This window comes from Eleginops maclovinus, chromosome 1, assembly GCF_036324505.1.
Source record: "Eleginops maclovinus isolate JMC-PN-2008 ecotype Puerto Natales chromosome 1, JC_Emac_rtc_rv5, whole genome shotgun sequence".
In the NCBI taxonomy this organism is placed as follows: domain Eukaryota; kingdom Metazoa; phylum Chordata; class Actinopteri; order Perciformes; family Eleginopidae; genus Eleginops; species Eleginops maclovinus.
The window spans coordinates 14,781,663-14,800,908 of NC_086349.1; the positions used below are offsets into that span (position 1 = coordinate 14,781,663).

Consider the following 19,246-nt stretch of genomic DNA (forward strand, 5'->3'; position numbering starts at 1 on the left):
CTCCCTGCACCTGCCTAGGGGCAGTTGGGGGAGGAGAGAGTGAGGATCAGGAAGGTGAGTTGCCAGAGGTGTGGATTAGAAGGCTGTAAGGGACACAGGGGTAATGAAGTATGTGAGGTCACCTGTTCACAGTCTGTTACTATATATGTTTGTTTGTATCTTGTTGCTTGTATTTGCTTGTCACATTTATGTCTTGAGGAATTTAGTTTTTCTTTAATGTCAGTTCTTATGTTCATTTAGTAGAGTACATTTTCCCTCCTGTTAGTGTCTTCTGATGCAGTAGAAGTTGGTATATTGTGAAACACGGATGGATGAAATCCTGCTTTAACATGGCTCTCAGCTAACACTGAAACTCAGACAGTGGATGGTGATGTGGTTCAAAAGAGCCCTGATGAATTGTAACAAATCAAGGGCAGAGAGGAAGAAAGGAAACAAGCATTTCCATAAAATTAAAATAGCTGGAATCGCTGCAATTGGCCCGATGAGACAGGAAAAACAGCATAAACATAAGCCACTTCATATTGCATTTTTCACATCTGAATAATGTCGGTTAATGTTTGGGCTTGTAATGGGATTGCTTATGAAAGAAACATCAGGCGTATAACAGCATGTAGAAGTACAGCGGAAGACAACCCCTATGCATTGTAAAAGCAGTGTTTCTGCCTCAGTCCTAAAATTTCTCATTTGTGCCCTTTGATGGCTTGTGTAAATGTGAGAGATTGAATTTACAGTAGCACTGAAGATGTTTTTTGTCTTTGTGCTCGGCCAATAATCACCAGCCAGCCACTGCCACAAATCTTCATTAGAGGATTAGCCGGCAGTGAGACAGCTTGTGTTCCTTTGCTTTTATTGGTGGCCCTGTGTTCCACCGCTTTCTGCCTCGGCTTCTCCTCTTCCTGTCTCCTCTGCTTAAGCATGAGAACACAGCCGCATTCTCATCTGTGAATCACACTTACACCACATTCATAGCAAAACATGCACTTTTTCTTTGTTTTCTTAGTCTTTGCCCTCCTCTTTCTATCTTTGTTTTTCTCCCACATGTGCTCAGAAACACATGTTCATAATGCTTAAACATCCTGTCAGTTTGTTCCCTCAAGGTGCATCAGCTGCCCGGTGGGCACTCATACTCAAGACAAAACAAATTAAGGTCAAGAGGGAAGAGGGAAGAGCAGAGCCAGCAAAGCCAGGATATGCCAAGAGTGTGTATGTGCATGCCTATATCGTTTTGTCTCTTCTGACCTCTAAACAGTGGCATGACTCCAGAGAGAGCTGTTGTCAAATGGCTCCTTTCACACTCAAAGGAAAACTGACCCTCATTGCACCATTTTGCAGGATAAAAGGTGCCATCCCTCCCTTTGAATTCAGGCTAGAAAACAGAGTGAAGAATGCTCTTTTGAAGGCCCTTTGATATCACCTGATGAAGACTACAGGATTAGATTCCCTCTTGTGCCTGCTGGGAGTGTTGTGACTCATCTCACACTGTTGATGGCCCATCAATGCTCTTCTGATATCTGAGGGTTTCTTTCTTCCCACACACTTTGGTGGCGAGCATTCAGCAGCAGTCTCTGACACCTTGTTGGAACACACTGATGTCCTTTTTGTCAATTTGCCTGCGCTGCAACAGATAGATGATTTTTACATCTTCATGTCCTGTTGCTGTGCCTATTTTTCCTCTTTCTACCCTTCTACCTTTCAGCACTTGACTAGAGGTAGCTGTGTCCAGAAGTTCCACAGGGTTTGTCGCTGCCAGCCGGGCCTCAGACCTCCCCTCAAGGGCAATATCGTATTCTGCCTGACTGTGCGCGCCTGTGTAATCCATAGCTGCACGGAGGGTGACCTTCACAGCAGGCAGCCTCACAGCAGGCTGCGACACAGGCACTCAGGGTAGAGGACAGGCTGGGCGAAAAAGTGTGCTGGGGGCAGGACATGGAAAGACTTAGATAATTACCCTTTCATATAACACTCTATACGTGGTTGCTCTCTCTCCTTAATGCAACAGCAACTAACATTTTATTAAAATAGTAGTTTTCCAAAGGCTTAGTTTTAATTAAACAAAAGAACACATGGCTTAATTTAATGTAATATATGACGAATTGAGTTTTGATACAATTGTCTTTTTGACAAGCTTGTAGTTTACTTGTATTTAATGCTTTAAGATATTGCTATATCCAACAACTTCTTATGGAGTATAGCTTAATTTTGAGCTAGTCCTGTTGAAAAATAAATCCCCACAGTACCTGGTGTGAAAAGAAAAATCCTGCAGTTTTCAATAGGGGAAAAAAAGAGCTGTTTCATAGAACATTTACTGTGCATCCAATGCATCCTGCTGCCTTAGTGAAGGTGTAGCCAGAGCCAGAAAAAGTTATTGACAGTTATGTGAGGAGATGACGCAGCCAAATAAGACCCTGCTCATGAATGATGCATGTCCCCACCGGCCCTGATGGAGAAAGAGAGCTAAGCTGGATGACAGCTGGGATGCTGTGTGTGCATGGTGCAGAACAAGGTGAAACTCTTTATGGTACAGCCCAGCTCTCTCTCTCTCTCTCTCTCTCTCTCTCTCTCTCTCTCTCTCTCTCTCTCTCTCTCTCTCTCTCTCTCTCTCTCTCTCTCTCTCTCTCTCTCTCTCTAGCTCCCTCTCCAACTCTTTTTCCCCACTTTCCTTTCTTTAACACATACAGAACAAAATCTTGAGTTCTCAGTGGAGCTGTTACTCGCTACAAGTTTCCCCTGAGCCTGTACAGCCAGACAGTGACCTTAGAAATGGTCTGATCTAAATCTCTGTCTCCCTCTCTTTCCTTTGTTAACTCTTCCCCCTCTCCTTCTTTCTTTTAGAATCTCCCTCTCACTGTGCCCCTTTATTTTAGTCCAAAACAATTACTGTATTTTCCGTCCCAATGCCCTGTGCTGCCGCAGTCAGAGACTGATCGCAGGATGGAGCGAGATGAGAATAAAGTGGGTGGGCGTGGGATGTGTGCAGCACGAAGGGCAGTAACAGGAAAGGCTACATAATGGTTTGTCGTCGTCGTCACTGTAGCGTCACATCTGTCTGTCCTTTTAGCAGCAGTGAAGCAGCACACTTTGTCCACAGTGTCAGTGGCCTGTACAGATGTACAGTGGCATGTAAGCATGCAAGCTGCATATGCAAACTACATCATAGCTTTTAGTTAGAGACACAGTGCCTCTGCTTAATTGTGAAGCCGTGCCACGCATACCCAGAACAAGAACGCAGAGATATACACGAGCAAATCTTTAACTATGATGCCATGACTGTATGCTGATGTGGTCAAATATAGAATCCTTCCAATAACTAACATTCCAGCCTTTGATATATGTGCATGGCATTCAAGCATTGTACACATTTTTGAATGTTAGCTTCTGCCTGAAAAAAAATCAGGAGTGATATGGAAATGAAAACTTGTTCCCTGTCACTGTTTGTAAGGTTGCAGATACAAACCAGTGTACCAGCTGACGCTCTTTGTCCTCCTCTTGGGACACATTTACAATCATGCACACGCACACACACACACACACACACACTCACACACATGTGGACATATGTCATCATTGGCCTTAGGGGCTGCATCAATATTCATTGAATCTGAAACTCTGACTTTTCCCATTTGCTCGGTCCGAGACGGAAGAGAGAGGGTATTACTTGGAGAATAATTGCTGGTGATAAACTACCTCTTCAGACACCGCTACATTGATTTAGACAGAGCGTTTGTGTAAGGGAAAGTAACAGTGATAGATCTCAACACTTTACTAACGGACCCAGCAAGCATTTGAATAAAACATTGGGCATTTGAACAATGGTTGGGACAGCCATTAAGTCCCAGATTAGTAGCAAGTGGCTAATGCAGTCAGTTGGTGTGTAAAACTGTGTAGCTCTGCACCGCTCAAACAAACACATCAATCTGACTAACAGTGTGTGTCAACATGCTCCATGATTACCATGCTAATCCCAGAGAAACACACGGGAGACCACAGGAGATCATTACAATCAGACGAGAGGACTCCACTATAGTTTCAACTCCGACGTCGTAATGTTCAAACACATGCACACACACACATACGCTCACACACACGTACACTTTTCATTTTACAGGCCATTGGGAAATAGATGTTTTGACAATCAGCACAACGTAAATGGGTGCTGAATCTCCTGTTGTGCTTTGCTATCACACAACAAACAAAACATCTCTGCAGTTGCTATTCAGGCACCAATTTTATAGCACTTCAGCGTTAATGTCATGTAAATGTGTTGTGAGTGTTAGAGATTTCATGGTGTGTTAGTGGAGGAGGGGGTGCCTGAGGGGTAGAAAGTAGGACGATGGTTTGTGCGCATGTGTGTTTGAATGGAACCACGATGCCTTTAGTGAGTACCAACAGAAATCATGACATTCCATGGCCATAATGGCTGCAAATAAGAACTTGTGGAAAACAGAAAGGAAAGGTTTATGTTGGAGAGTTGGGGGTTATGCAAACTATGTTTGCATGAATACATTTGGATCTGGTTTAAACAAGTGGTAAATGTGAAACCACAGTTTGCCCATGAAATAATGTGTTGCTACCTGGCTTTCACACCTGATGTGCGACATGTCATCGTTAAGAACAAGGTCATTGTTCTCAATGGAGGACAAAAATTGATAATGACTTATTATTCCTGCAGTCTTTGCAGCTGAAGTTAATTAATTTAGTGTTTGAATGTAATGAGTAGGTGTACCTTCAGTGTTTGGTGCACTTTGTCTCTGCCATGATGAAAAGCGTATAAGGTCAAACTTACACAATCACAAACATGCACACATATATACAGTGGGGCAAAAAAGTATTTAGTCAGCCACCAATTGTGCAAGTTCTCCCATTTAAAAAGATGAGAGAGGCCTGTAATTTTTATCATAGGTATACCTCAACTATGAGAGACAGAATGAGAAAAACAAATCCAGGAAATCACATTGTAGGATTTTTAAAGAATTAATTTTCAAATTATTGTGGAAAATAAGTATTTGGTCAATAACAAAAGTTCATCTCAATACTTTGTTATATACCCTTTGTTGGCAATGACAGAGGTCAAACGTTTTCTATAAGTCTTCACAAGGTTTTCACACACTGTTGCTGGTATTTTGGCCCATTCCTCCATGCAGATCTCCTCTAAAGCACTGATGTTTTGGGGCTGTCGCTGGGCAACACGGACTTTCAACTCCCTCCAAAGATTTTCTATGGGGTTGAGATCTGGAGACTGGCTAGGCCACTCCAGGACCTTGAAATGCTTCTTACGAAGCCACTCCTTCGTTGCCCTGGCGGTGTGTTTGGGATCATGGTCATGCTGAAAGACCCAGCCACGCTTCATCTTCAGTGCCCTTGCTGATGGAAGGAGGTTTTCACTCAAAATCTCACGATACATGGCCCCATTCATTCTTTCCTTTACACGGATCAGTCGTCCTGGTCCCTTTGCAGAAAAACAGCCCCAAAGCATGATGTTTCCACCCCCATGCTTCACAGTAGGTATGGTGTTCTTTGGATGCAACTCTGCATTCTTTCTCCTCCAAACACGACGAGTTGCGTTTTTACCAAAAAGTTCTATTTTGGTTTCATCTGACCATATGACATTCTCCCAATCCTCTTCTGGATCATCCAAATGCCCTCTAGCAAACTTCAGACGGGCCTGGACATGTACTGGCTTAAGCAGGAGGACACGTCTGGAACTGCAGGAGTTAAGTCCCTGGCGGCGTAGTGTGTTACTGATGGTAGCCTCTGTTACTTTGGTCCCAGCTCTCTGCAGGTCATTCACTAGGTCCCCCCGTGTGGTTCTGGGATTTTTGCTCACCGTTCTTGTGATCATTTTGACCCCACGGGGTGAGATCTTGCGTGGAGCCCCAGATCGAGGGAGATTAGCAGTGGTCTTGTATGTCTTCCATTTTATAATAATTGCTCTCACAGTTGATTTCTTCACACCAAGCTGCTTACCTATTGCAGATTCAGTTTTCCCAGCCTGGTGCAGGTCTACAATTTTGTCTCTGGTCTCCTTTGACAGCTCTTTGGTCTTGGCCATAGTGGAGTTTGGAGTGTGACTGTTTGAGGTTGTGGACAGGTGTCTTTTATACTGATAACGAGTTCAAAAAGGTGCCATTAATACAGGTAACGAGTGGAGGACAGAGGAGCCTCTTAAAGAAGAAGTTACAGGTCTGTGAGAGCCAGACATCTTGCTTGTTTGTAGGTGACCAAATACTTATTTTACCGAAGAATTTACCAATTAATTCATTAAAAATCCTACAATGTGATTTCCTGGATTGTTTCCCCCATTCTGTCTCTCATAGTTGAAGTGTACCTATGATAAAAATTACAGGCCTCTCTCATCTTTTTAAATGGGAGAACTTGCACAATTGGTGGCTGACTAAATACTTTTTTGCCCCACTGTACATAAAGGATAAAGTCAGCCATACTATCTTTTTAATAGCGATATCTGAACTGAAAATATCTCATAATATGGCAATGGTTAGGACAGTAAAGCTGTTGTTTTATTTACCACAGTCTGTTAAACAAGTCCATGATAGACCTGAAAGCATTAACCTAGCAAATTAATTATGTCATTAGTAAATCTATCCAGTGTATTTGAAAGAGATTTAGTGACACAATGTTATTTGTGCATTGTCCTTTTCTCATGTGGAGGCTCCATTGCCCTCACATATTTTTATCTGCTCTACAACTCTTTACACATGCTGTATCTGGACAGTTCATGCAGCACCTAGAACAAGCTTTCTCCTTGTGCAGATTTTGGTTATGTTTTCTATGTCATCTTTCATTGTCACCTGGTCTCTTTAGGCCTGGAAATGTGCTTGCAAGGCAAATCCCAGGTTCACACGCATAGACACACATGCACACTCACTCACTATGGTACCATTGGGCTGTCTTCCAATATTAATACACAAAGCTGACAATGCTGTGGGACTGCGTGCATGTCCTACTGTCAGAGCAGAGCAGAGGAGAACAGAGTGAGATAAAAAAAGGTAGGAGGGGGCTAATTTTGGATGCATGGCATGTGGAGTTAAGATAACCATCTTTTCTGCAGCTCTTTTCCACCACACTGTTTGTTCAATTACCATTTACTGCAGAGAGAGAGAGGGACACAAAGAAAGAGAGGGAGTGAGGGAGAAAAGGAACAGAGGAAGAGGAGAGCAAGGGCGATGAATTTGAGAAAGGGAGGAGGAGGAGGTGCTCAGTGAGGCAGAGGATGAGGAAGTAGATGTGAAAGAGTTGGAGAGACTACAGTGAGTATGAAAAAAGAGGGAGACAGAAAAACATTGTGTATAACGGGGCGGGAGTACAGACTGAGGGTGAGATGTGGTGCAGAGCTGACAAGTGGAGTAAACACACTGTTACATGAAGGTGACAGGTACATAATCACATCCTTACAGTACAGCAGCACAGAGTGTCTTTTGGGCTGGAATATTAAAAAACATCAAATATTTGCGACATTAAGTCCTTGTATAAAAGCTTCCATGCATGCAAAGTTGCTGTGAGGAAACAACGGCAACTGCTTTGATAAATATCGTGGGCTGTAAGTGTAGCTCTAGGAAAACTTATTCAAACCAACTATTCCCAGCTCTCTGCATGGGGTCCCAACTGTACCAAATTGAGATATACAGCGATGTAGCTGGGTTCCTGCACCCCTCTTTTTTAAAATCATAATCCCTCCTCCCTATCTTTCTTCAACTCCCCCCTTCCAGCTTCAGCCTCTCCCTCCCTCTCTCTTGCTGGCTCTGGCTCCAGTATACCGCAATTACAGAGATGATAACCACTGTCAGTCAGCAGCTCACAGATGAAGCTAGGCCTCTTTAACATGCTAATGGAATGCCAGATTCAATCAGGCCTTTGTGTGGCAGAGGGGAGGGCAGCGCTGCTCATTAAAAAATAAATCATAATAACAATGAGGCCTGGGCTGCATAGGCAAGCAGCACCTACGCCACAACTTTGAACTCTTCCTCTCCCTGTTTCCTCTGTAAACACTCCTGGTCCGTCTCTCCTCTTTTCTCTCTCTGCCCTCCGACTTTCAGACTCACCCAGTCACCAAATCATGGCATTGGTGGTGTGGAGGTTGGATGATAGGGAGGAGGGGGGGTGCAGACTCCCTGAATCAACTGAAAAACAAAGAGATTATGTCAAGTCAGCACTCTGTCCTATCTGCCATTCTCAGTCTTTCTCTGTGTGTTCCTGGTGTCCAAACCCCCCCCCCCTACAAACACACACACACACACACACACACACACACACACACACACACACACACACACACACACACACACACACACACACACACACACATACACACACAGGTGATTAGTGTCCTGTAAATTCACCGATTGGAGCACAGAGGTCATCTTGCATAAGGTCAAACCCTAATGCATAGGTTTTGCTAGCTGGAACTGTTATTTCTTCCCCCACAGAGAAACACTTAAATAGTCAATTTAATGTGTTTTAGAAAACACTTTGTCAGGGTCTTACGCCAGTTTCTAAGGTTAAAAGAGTATTTGGACATTTTGTAAATGAATACATTCCATGTTAGATGAGAATATTTATATATATTTATATACTGTACAGAGGGAAACAGCTGGCCTGGTTTCATCCAGTAATAACAAAATATAACTAAGAGGGCCTCCAAAATTAGAATGTACTGCAGGTTGTCATTTTTTTATTTTGGATGTTGCAGTTATTCAAGATACAATATATAGTCTATATTCTGTTAATGATGGAGCTTTTGACAAGGTAATAGACACCTTTTGTTACCATTTGACAGAGCTTAACCCACTGCTGACTGAAGTCTTATCATCAAACGATAGATATCGTATCGACTTTAAATTCAGTATCTTGTGTGAAATAGCACTCAGGTGAGTTGGGGGACTATAGCTGAGTTAACTGGCTGAGTAATCATCACGACTAGTCTGTAGAGCTATCCTTTTGCTCTCTTTGAGGCTCTGCGATCCTATGACTCTCCAGCTGTGGACCAGTGTTATTCATCACCAGGTGTCCCTGCTACCCTTGTAGGTTATTTTAAGAGAGTGAACACTCCTTTGACCATGCCTACAGCAAGGTGTCGATAAATATTAACGAGCTTAGGAAAGGTTTGGCCGTGGGACAGAATATTTGCTTTAGCAGTGTTTTGCTTCACAGGGGTGAACCTGATGTAATTCAGCTGTCATATTTAACAAGCATATTGCGCCATGTTTGTCTGATAACCTCATTACTCTCATTACCATGCTGCTTTGGATAGCATTTCAAAAGCCCAGATCTCCTTTCATCCATGGTGCGCTTTGTTTAAGATCTCTCCATGGGGATGTGATTCATAGCTGCTCACTTCCTTTTTATTCAACATGCATCAACACTGGAGGATGCAAGTTTTTGTGTGTGTGTGTGTGTGTATGTAAGTGTGTGCGGTTTTATGTCCACGTGTCTAAACACCCCAAATGTATTACAGCCAAGACCAACCAGAGCTCAATGAATAATGCATCTGCATGGAAAAATATGCTGAATATGCCTCAGCTGAACTTAAGGGTGTGGGAGGAGGTATGAAAAAGCATAAAGCTTGCTCTTGACTTAGCTTCCATGAGACAACAGAAGGAAAACACCGCTCTCTGCTTTGACAAATGAGCTCAGGTCTGGTTCAAGGAGGTTTCCTTCTTCCATTTAATGAGCTGTCCCAGGGGAATGAGCATCCATAGGAAGATTTTTTCACGTGTGTCTCACTCACAAAGTCTCAAACAGGTTGTCTGTTAGAACACAGTTTCAACCCTGCATTTTATATTTCCGTTATCATTTTAACCTTTACAAATTCTCAGTAGCACGGCCTGATTCTCTAAGCGAGCACACCTCCCCAGCTGCCAGCAATTCTTTGCAGACTGATGTGATGGATGCTGATTTAAACAAAAGTGTCATTTGTGGTCACACCAATGACAAGTGACATTACAAAAGAGACCCTCCAGCACTTAAAGAGATTGGGCAGGGGTTGGATTGCCAAAGGATGAACAGAGAGCGACGTGTTAGAGGACATGCTCGTTTGTTGAGCTACTCCATATTCATAGACAATACACTGCAGGGCTGAACTGAAAGCGGTGGCCGTCAACCACGTAAAGTCTCCTCCCCCACTCTATTAGGCTGATAGCATACTGCCCTCTACCCTCCTTGGGGAATGCAAGTCAATGAAATGGACTGGCAAACACTGGGTAGGGCAATATTAACGCTGCTGTTCTTAAAAGAGCACAGGTATATTTTTTCCAACCCCCCACATGCCCCTTGCACAAACTTGTCATCCTCCTTTTCTTTTCCCTTAGAGCAGGGGGGTCTAATCTTAGAGATAATCTGGTGCCTTTGTTGCCATCCCCTGAAGTGTATTTGGGTTGATCCACCTATTTGTGCCTGAGTGATAGAATTCCATACCTGAGGGTACAGGTTTCTGGGAGGTGCATGGGAATGAAGTCGCCGGCCATTGTTCCACCTGGGTGTGTGACCACTGCCTCAATCAAGGGAAGAATGGGAGGAGATGGTAGGAAGAAAATGTGAGTTTGGGTGGGGGCTGGGTAGCAAGGAACAAGCAGGAGTGAATTTGAAGAGGCTGCAAGGAGGAAGTACATTTCCTACTTTCTTTAATATACTGACATATTTATTTATATCCTAATGTTTTTTTTATTATTGTATCCTTATTCGCACCTGCACTGGGACCTGACTTCCCCATTTAGTTTCACCCACATGTATGACATGTTCTGGAATGACAACAAATGATGACTTGCCTCGAGAAAGTGTACATTTTTGCTGCCTTCTCAGGCAAAATGACACCTTGTCTGATTTTGTCCCTCCATTCATTTCTCTTTTTGCTCCCTGTTGCTGTGCTCTGATATACAGGCAGCATTTCCCCTCCTCCTACCAGAGCCATAAGTCTAATCTCCCTCCACTGCAGTGGATCACTGTCTCTCAATAGACACAACAAAGCAATGCCTTGGTTCCACCTCATTCCAACAATCCATCCATCACTGACGCAGACATCGCCTACAGCCAGAGACATTCAGACACATCTCCACTGGACTACTATGTGATCATCTTACACACCTGACTGGCCATCGGCCAAGAGGGGAGCATTCATTACAAAAGGAAAATACATAAAAAGATAGAAACCTGAGAAAGAAAGAGAGCAGACAGGAGGGAATTTAAGAGAGGACTGGGGAGATGGAGGTGAGCCTGTTTCTCTTTTTATAGTAGTTCCTGGATGAATGTGTCACTGTGAAGGTGTTGATTAGGTAGGTCAAACCACACAATGTGTTCCTAAACAGGCTCTTTACTTTGTAAAACGTGCCTGTGTGTACCTGAGTGACCCATAGTTTAAATTGATGGTTTTAGAAATATACTAGAGATTTAAAGGAAGTGTCTATAAAACGTCCTAAACCATCTGTACTACAGCAAAATTCACTTTCCTGCCTCCTACAGCTGCAGTCGTCTACAATAAAAAGCTACAAACTTTCCAGAGATACATTTCAAGTCTACAAGACAGTTATTGTTAGTCATACTTTTTTGACTGATAATTACTTTAAGGGTCGAGTGAAAATAATTAAGGTTACATAGAACAGTGTTAGCTATGTTACCATAGGTTAGTGCTAAGGGCTGAATCAAGGGAAATAATAAGCCAGTGCCATGACAAGGGTAACCTCACAAGGGTCTGTGTTCTTGCATACTTGTGTGTTTGGGTTGTTCTCTCATTGTGACCCTCTGTGTGTGAAAACTGTTGCAGCGCAGTGTGCCCTGTCTCCACAGTCGGACTGTGTTGAGCTGCGCTGCGCTGTTCTCTCTGTGTTCCCATCATCCCTGGCTGTCCCCTCCCATTATCCTTGACAGCTATTTGTCTGTCATTACTGACCTCAAAACAGCACAAACACTCTCTGTCACTAAACACGCACGCACACACGCACGCACACATACACAGGCTGCAAGCTATAGCTGAGCCCTGCACTACAAAATCATTTTGTGCCTGCGCTATAGTTCAAACTTAATTACATGGTACAGCTTCATCACGCTTGGTGCTACAGAGATAAATATCACGTTGGAATGTAATAAGACTGAGGCCAATTCAGACATATTTCATTAAGTCTTTAATCCTGTCCTGAATGGGTTGCTGCATGTTGTAACAAGAAGCCCAACATGTGGCTACTCTTCCAAAGTATCATCATTATCAGAGCTGCCATTGATTTAAGGAGGAACCTGAGTCAAAGAGATTATTAGTCATGTGGTAGAGAATAGAGTTGTATCATTTTACTGGCCCACCTTTACTGCCCTTAAATTGATGGATAATACAGACCCAGTGTAAAAAAGAAAGGAAAAAAGGATTGACTTTGCAAAGCTGATCACATTGCTGCAACATATCTACAGTATGAATCAGCAAGGTCACAATCTACTCAAGAGAGATCAGCCTAGATACGTGTGCATGTATGTGCATGTCTCTGTGTTTGTGTGTTGTACCAGCACACAATCCCTCATCCCATAAGCATAAGTAACAAAAGCCAACAGCTTTCAAAAGTTCAGTTGCTGCTGGACGAGGAGCCAAAAGGAGATTTATCTGAAGGATTAAAGGGGTGTGCATCTGCTTCTGTGGCTCAAACACGTGCATTCACCCTGGTATGTACTCTGGACACTTTGTTTTGTGCATTTGACGCATGACAGGCAAAGTATGGAGTGGTATCAGAGGCGGGCTGTCTTCACCCTCATTCCATCCCATTATTTTTGCATCATACCTCCTCCCTTAGCTCCTATCTTTCTTCTCTCTGTCTCTCTTGGAATCCCCAGCCAGCTTCCCTGTGTCTACCAAAGACACAGACTGGCAATTAAATCCTCCCAGCCTTAATTCAGCTACTTAACAGAGATCAAGGTAGGATCTTTTGGGGGGCTTTTTGGGGCCTACCTCTGTCATATTATCGCACCAGGGTGTCATTACCAACCCATCCACTCTGTCATTATGGACGATACTCCCCTTTGGGAGAGACTGAAGGTTTACCCTGCCTTATCTGTGTGTAGCAGGTATACGAGTGTATATTTCTATGAGGATCCGTCCTGTGTCTGGTGTTGCTCATTATATGTGGTCGTTTTTGGAAGAGAAGCTGCTCTTGAAATAACGTTGTTTTTATTAACTAAATGTAAGTGGTACTTTTTTCTTTTACCTTTTTGTTGCTTTAAAATCCAAGCAACAGATCATAATACCACACACTTTGCAGCGTGTACTTTACTTGTGCCTTACAGTACAATGAAACTAGTAAAATTGCTTTTCTCCAAATTGGTAGGTTGGGTATAATTTGAAAGACGTACAATTAGAGGCGAACGTAGCACTCTCCCTCAGATCTACAAATATGTACACAGACACAAACATGTGCAGTTACTGATGCTGACAGAACAATATATATATATTTTAAGTTAGTATTCATGTAAACATTTTAAAAGCATTATATTTCACAAACCTCACAGCAGTGCATACACCTGTATTAGGGACCAAGACATGTTCTGACTTATAACTTGCACTGTGCTGGAGTTTGTGACCACTCATTTCACAGAAACTAAGCTCTCAAAACCTTCTTACACTACCTGACAAATAGAGAAACACACACACACACACACACACACACACACACACACACACACACACACACACACACACAAGCGCTCTCAAATACCTTAGATGCAACATGAATGCAAACAGAGAAGCCAACCGGCATTTTAGGCAAGAAAACAAGTTTCAGCCTCTCTAGCCTTCGCCTGCGTAATCTTCCCATTAAGGTGAATCATAACACCAGCAGTTTCAGACAGCAAATCAAACAGATCTTTATCTACATACACCTACCTTGTGTGCTTGTATTAACCTTCATAGGAAGCTAGAAATTAGAATACCATGATTAGGAAAGAGGGGGGTGATAAAGTTTGATAGGAACATGTGGTTTTTATATTTTATAATCATTTTGAAGCTGTAAAATGAGAACTGAAAGTGGGTGCTTTGAAGTTTACAGAAGGGCTCAGCAGCACACTCTTGTGGGCACCTTAAGTTACATCTGCTCAGGTTTTTGAGTGGGGAGTGTTGCATGCTTGACGTGAAGGTGGAAAGCTTCACCGTGCAATTCCCCACACAATGTGAGCTTTTGTGGCACTCTGATAAAGCACATCACAACACACAAAGTCATAATCTGTGAGTTCATATTGCCTGTCAGAAAAGGGTCTAAGATATGGAGTACTGCTGCTACATCTGTTTGTGTAAAGATCATTCATGGATGTAAGCAGCTCAAACACAGGGGCCAGACAAACAGTCAGGGCTAAATGAATTGGAGAGAGTCGGCATACGGGGACAGGTTGAGGTAAACTTAAAACGCTTTATGATGTCCAAAAGTATAAAGGCAGAGAGACATGAGTTAGAGGAATGTTGCCTTTCATGGGCCTTGCTGAAGCTGAGCCTGTATATCTGTTAAAGCAGGTGCATTCATGTGTAAGTGTGTGTTACAGGAAGAGTGGATTAATTCTCACTATAGGCTATGTTTGCGCGTGCACATACTTGAGGCTTTGATGTGTGTTCTCGTTAATTTGTGGGGGGGGTTTCCATGGTAAATTTGTGCAGGGTTTTTGATCAGGCCTGTGATCCTGTTGATTGCGCTTATGGTCAGGTGAAAGGGAGGCACACAGTCATGCTGGGCGCAAGACTGGAAGGGAATACTAAATGGAACAGGGCCAGATTTTCCTTCTCTGTCTCTCTCTTGTACCCTGTGTCCGCACGCTGCCGCCACTGCTGAAATGAATTGACTATTCCTGTAGGGCTGGGCACAGCTGTGTTCGGCTCAGAATACACACTGAGCTGATCATGAGGGAGGCGAGAAACGAATGAGAGCGAGAAATGAGAGAGAGAGGGAGAGATGGTAAGACAAATGGAGACCGACAGACAGATGGAAAGCCATCCGTCACACACTACAACCCATATGAAATATCAGCCAAGGAGGGACATACCAGAAAAATGTAACAGCTTCGCCTTACCACAAACTGTAATACTGATAAACCAGTCATTTAGGTCACGAGGAGTCTCCTCCTCAGCGGTTATGAAATAGTCTGGCATCCCCCAGTTTGTGTCTCTGCATTTCGTTTGGAAATGTGCAAGCAACCACCGTGCTATGAATTGTCAGACTGGGTCTATATTACTAGTCTAATCTACTTATCGTGTTTCAGGTTTGATAAAGGAAGCTATGGTCGGAGATGTGTTGGGGAAGCTTCCAGTGCAGCCCCCGGTCTATTTAAATCATCTCACTGACTCAGAGTTCTCTCAATAATGAATACATAAGCCAAGGCTAGGTTTGTTAAGGATTTAGAGCAAGCAGTTATCTCAATCTCAATATGCCACACACACTAGGTTGATAAAGTAAATCATGAGCGTTGCACAGATAATCACTAAAGCTGCTGTGTGGCACAAAACTGAGATGCCAAAAAATATATCTTAGTTGTCGGTTCATTATGTTTATGGCAGTCGGGTCCTGTAATATTATGTATTGAATTTTACCAGCGTTTCTGTCTGTAATATTCCAACATCAATCATATCAGCAGCACTAACTATAAACTGAGTTTGTAGTCCTGATGTCACCCTACCCTCTGCCATGTGGAGGACAGGTGCCTGATCCATGGCCCAGCAGAAAGGCGAGTTGGCAGCCTGACTGTGACCACCTCCTTCTCCCTGCCTCTGCTGCCAACAACCCTGGCACATCTGTGCCTGTCCAGCATGTCTGGTGCCAACTACCCTGCGCTCATTGTTCTCTCCTGAATGCACCCAACGCCCATGGGAAAGAAGGCTGAACACAGTGTGGCACAACCTACACAGCCTGTTAGATAATCTCAAGACATGAAAAGGTTCTCTTAGCCTAGATTCTAGAAACAGCTTTTTGTGTCTCTTTGCAGGCAAGGACAATTTTCACAAGATGTTTTCAATATCAGCTTCAGTTTCTACAGTGAGACATCCATTGAAGGGAAGACTTCTCTGTATAAGATAATTCATCTTTTATGTTTTTTATCAACTATATAAATATAAAGGTGTGTGTGTGTGTGTGTGTGTGTGTGTGTGTGTGTGTGTGTGTGTGTGTGTGTGTGTGTGTGTGTGTGTGTGTGTGTGTGTGTGTGTGTGTGTGTGTGTGTGTGTGTGTGTGTGTGTGTGTGTGTGTGTGTGTGTGTGTGTGTGTGTGTGTGTGTGTGTGTGTGTGTGTGTGTGTGTGTGTGTGTGTGTGTGTGTGTGTGTGTGTGTGTGTGTGTGTGTGTGTGTGTGTGTGTGTGTGTGTGTGTGTGTGCAGGCTGGGATGTGGCCAATAGCAGATTTATCAGGGCGACGCAGGCTGGCGAATTATTCCAAATAGGAGAATCAGTCGCTCTCGCCTTTGATCTCCCTTCTGCCTCCTCTCTAATTTTATCCCTCCTTTTTTCCCCTCTACACTCCGTGTATACTGAACCAGTATTCATCTTTAACTCTTTCCCCCTTTGCTTCCACCTGCATGTAGCCAGTTCTGTCTTGTATACAATATCTACTGTATATGTGAAAGGACAATATGACAATGTTTGTTTAATCATTCTCTCATTGACTTTTAAATGAACAATTATGTACTTAATTTGACTTAGGAGAGCCCTTATTAACCTCCATTTCCAGCATTACCTAGCTCGTATTACAACCCAAAACCTTAAAATCTGAATTTAAACCAAAGACATTTGTATTTGCAAGGCCCAAACTCAAAATATAAAGATATAACTGTAAAGCTTTCACTAAACACACTTTGATTACCAAGCCCTTTGGCAGTGTCCCACAGGCTGTTTAAGAGCTCTGATTATGGGCTACTGCAAGCCTGGTCGGATTCCTGCCATGTCAGAGGGTTTAACAACATCCAAATCACTGTCTGAGTCCTCTTCCAGACTGGCGTGTCTGTCATTCTCTCTCACACATACATTTGCACAGATCAGGCTCCAAGAGACAGCAGGTACAACTAAGGGACGAGTAACAGCAAAGAGACGATAATGTACCATCTCATTGAGACATGAATATGAATTCAGATCTGTTTGAAATGATAGTAAATTAGAGTAAATCAGATATAGGAAAATGTCCCTTCAGGTCAAAGTTATGTCTTCAAATTACTTGTTTGGTTTGCTCTAAGATTTTCAATTTATAATTATATAAAAGCGAGAAATACTCACTGTAACAAGTTGAAATAAACAGTTAATGTTCAGCATTTGTGTTTGATGTGAAATAGCTATCTATAAAACAAACCCTTCAGCACTATGTTACAACTGCACAGTAGCAATGCAGCTTTAATTATGTCATGTGGTTATCTTGTTTGTGGTTACAAAACAGTTTTTTTAAGAAAGACTTTTCATTTTATTAGCTTTGGCTTTAATGCAAGATTTTGGCACTGTGCAGAGCAGGGTCTGGTGGGACCACGTACAAACATACATTTAATCACACAAGCTTCTCTAGCACACATACCCATAAAAATGTGAACAGGTCACACATGCGCACTCCAACTCGATTCAGCAATTTTTGTTTGATTTACACTGTGGAAAAGTCCCCAAAGAGAGGTTTAAATTAATGGGGTAATTATACACTCAGAAAATAAAGCAGCCACAATCTGATTTATGCACACTCTAAAACACATTATGCATGCATGTTCCTTATGGGACAGATTGGGTCTTTGCTCCAAGGACAAATATATCCTCTTTCTTCTCTTGGATCTTCGGCTCCATTCACTTCCTCTGATCTCAGCCCGCCCCTGAGCTGCTGCTGTTGCAGAGACTGGTTATGTTCCTCGGTCAGCCAATCTCTGTCTGTCAAGAGGAGGGCTAACCTACTGCCAGTAACACTCTCCCTGTTCAAGTGCAGACTCACTGGGGAGCTGCAAACATTAGTACTGTGCAACTTCACCTAACAGAATCACTCTTTCATGCAAAACACACACACGCACACACACACACACACACACACACACACACACACACACACACACACACACACACACACACACACACACACACACACACACACACACACACACACACACACACACACACACACAATCTGTTGCATAAAGATTCCCGACACCAATGGAGGCCATGTATCAACATGCGACATAGTGTCGTGATCAATGCAGTCTAGAGGCAGTGTATTAGTCATGTTGTTAGTGGTGCAGCCCCAGAGGAGGAGCCCCCTTCATCATTCATGGAGGTAGAGGTGGGGGAGAGAGCTGCTACAGGACCTCCCATCCTCCCTCATTACAACAAACGGCATCAAGGAGGCGCTCAGCTTAAAGACTGACTCCCTATGAAACTTGCAAATTTGCTTTTTTACTTTTCAATTGTTATTTTTTGGATGTGTGTACTGAGTCAGCCTGTGATGATGTGACAAGTACAATCCACCAGCTTGAAAGCCAACAAGCTCTTGTTTTTCATTTTGTTAGAGTACTTGCATGTGCGACCATGGGTTTATGCATTCATACATGTGTGTGTGTGTGTGTGTTTATTTGTGGTTTCTTCAGTGATAGAAACTTACATGCTGAACTGAAGGTAATGATGCAGTGTTCTCTACCTCGAGGCCCACAGATGCGCAGCAGAAGGCAGCTGGGCTTCAGCTGAGACAGCACTTTCATTCAGTCTGACAAAGTCAATCGCTCTTCCTCTATCTCTTTCTCCCTCACTCTCTCTAATCCAAACTTTGGAGACTGCATCTGCTAACACCATATTCCCCCACACAGCAGCCATATTATTTTTCTCTGATCACATCCATTTGACATAAAGCTTGATGAAAATGCAGAGGTGTCAAATAATGCACAAATTACCATGTGACAGCGTAGAAGCAGGTAGAACCGAGTTGCAGTAGGAAGCATAGGGAGGGACAGCAAGTAACAGAGTGAGAGAGTAGCTTAGAGCAATCCCAAAAAGGAGAGCGGTAAAGCTATAAGTCTCGGGGGAATTTGAAAGCCACAGAAATCCAGTTGCGGATATTAAGAGGCTTAATCTAAGAGCTTGCTGAGGCTGAGTTTTACTGTGTGGGCCCCATCACTATCATCCTTGACAGAGGTTAAATAGGCGACGAGAGGGGATAAGGAGGAAAGGAAAAGAGGGCAGATGGGAGTTAGGAAGAGAATAGGAGCCGTGTATCATTATGAAAGCCTTGCATGCTTTCATAGGAGAATTAAACATTTGCATGGAGGCACAGGTGTGTCTGTGT

At 43.1% G+C, this 19,246-nt stretch overlaps 1 protein-coding gene across 5 annotated transcripts in view; it reads left to right on the forward strand.

Annotated features, from left to right (window-relative positions):
• The window catches only part of znf385a (zinc finger protein 385A), a 53,593-nt gene that overhangs the window by 6,911 nt on the left and 27,436 nt on the right, over positions 1–19,246 (forward strand). The window contains exon 1 of one of the 5 annotated variants that reach the window (XM_063893102.1): positions 12,586–12,651. The exons of 3 other annotated variants lie outside the window; for them this stretch is intronic. The gene's annotated coding sequence lies outside the window, so the exon portion shown is untranslated. Of the gene's footprint in view, positions 1–12,585; positions 12,652–12,853; positions 12,902–19,246 lie in introns of those variants that run through there. One more of the 5 variants, XM_063893095.1, reaches the window with a different exon arrangement.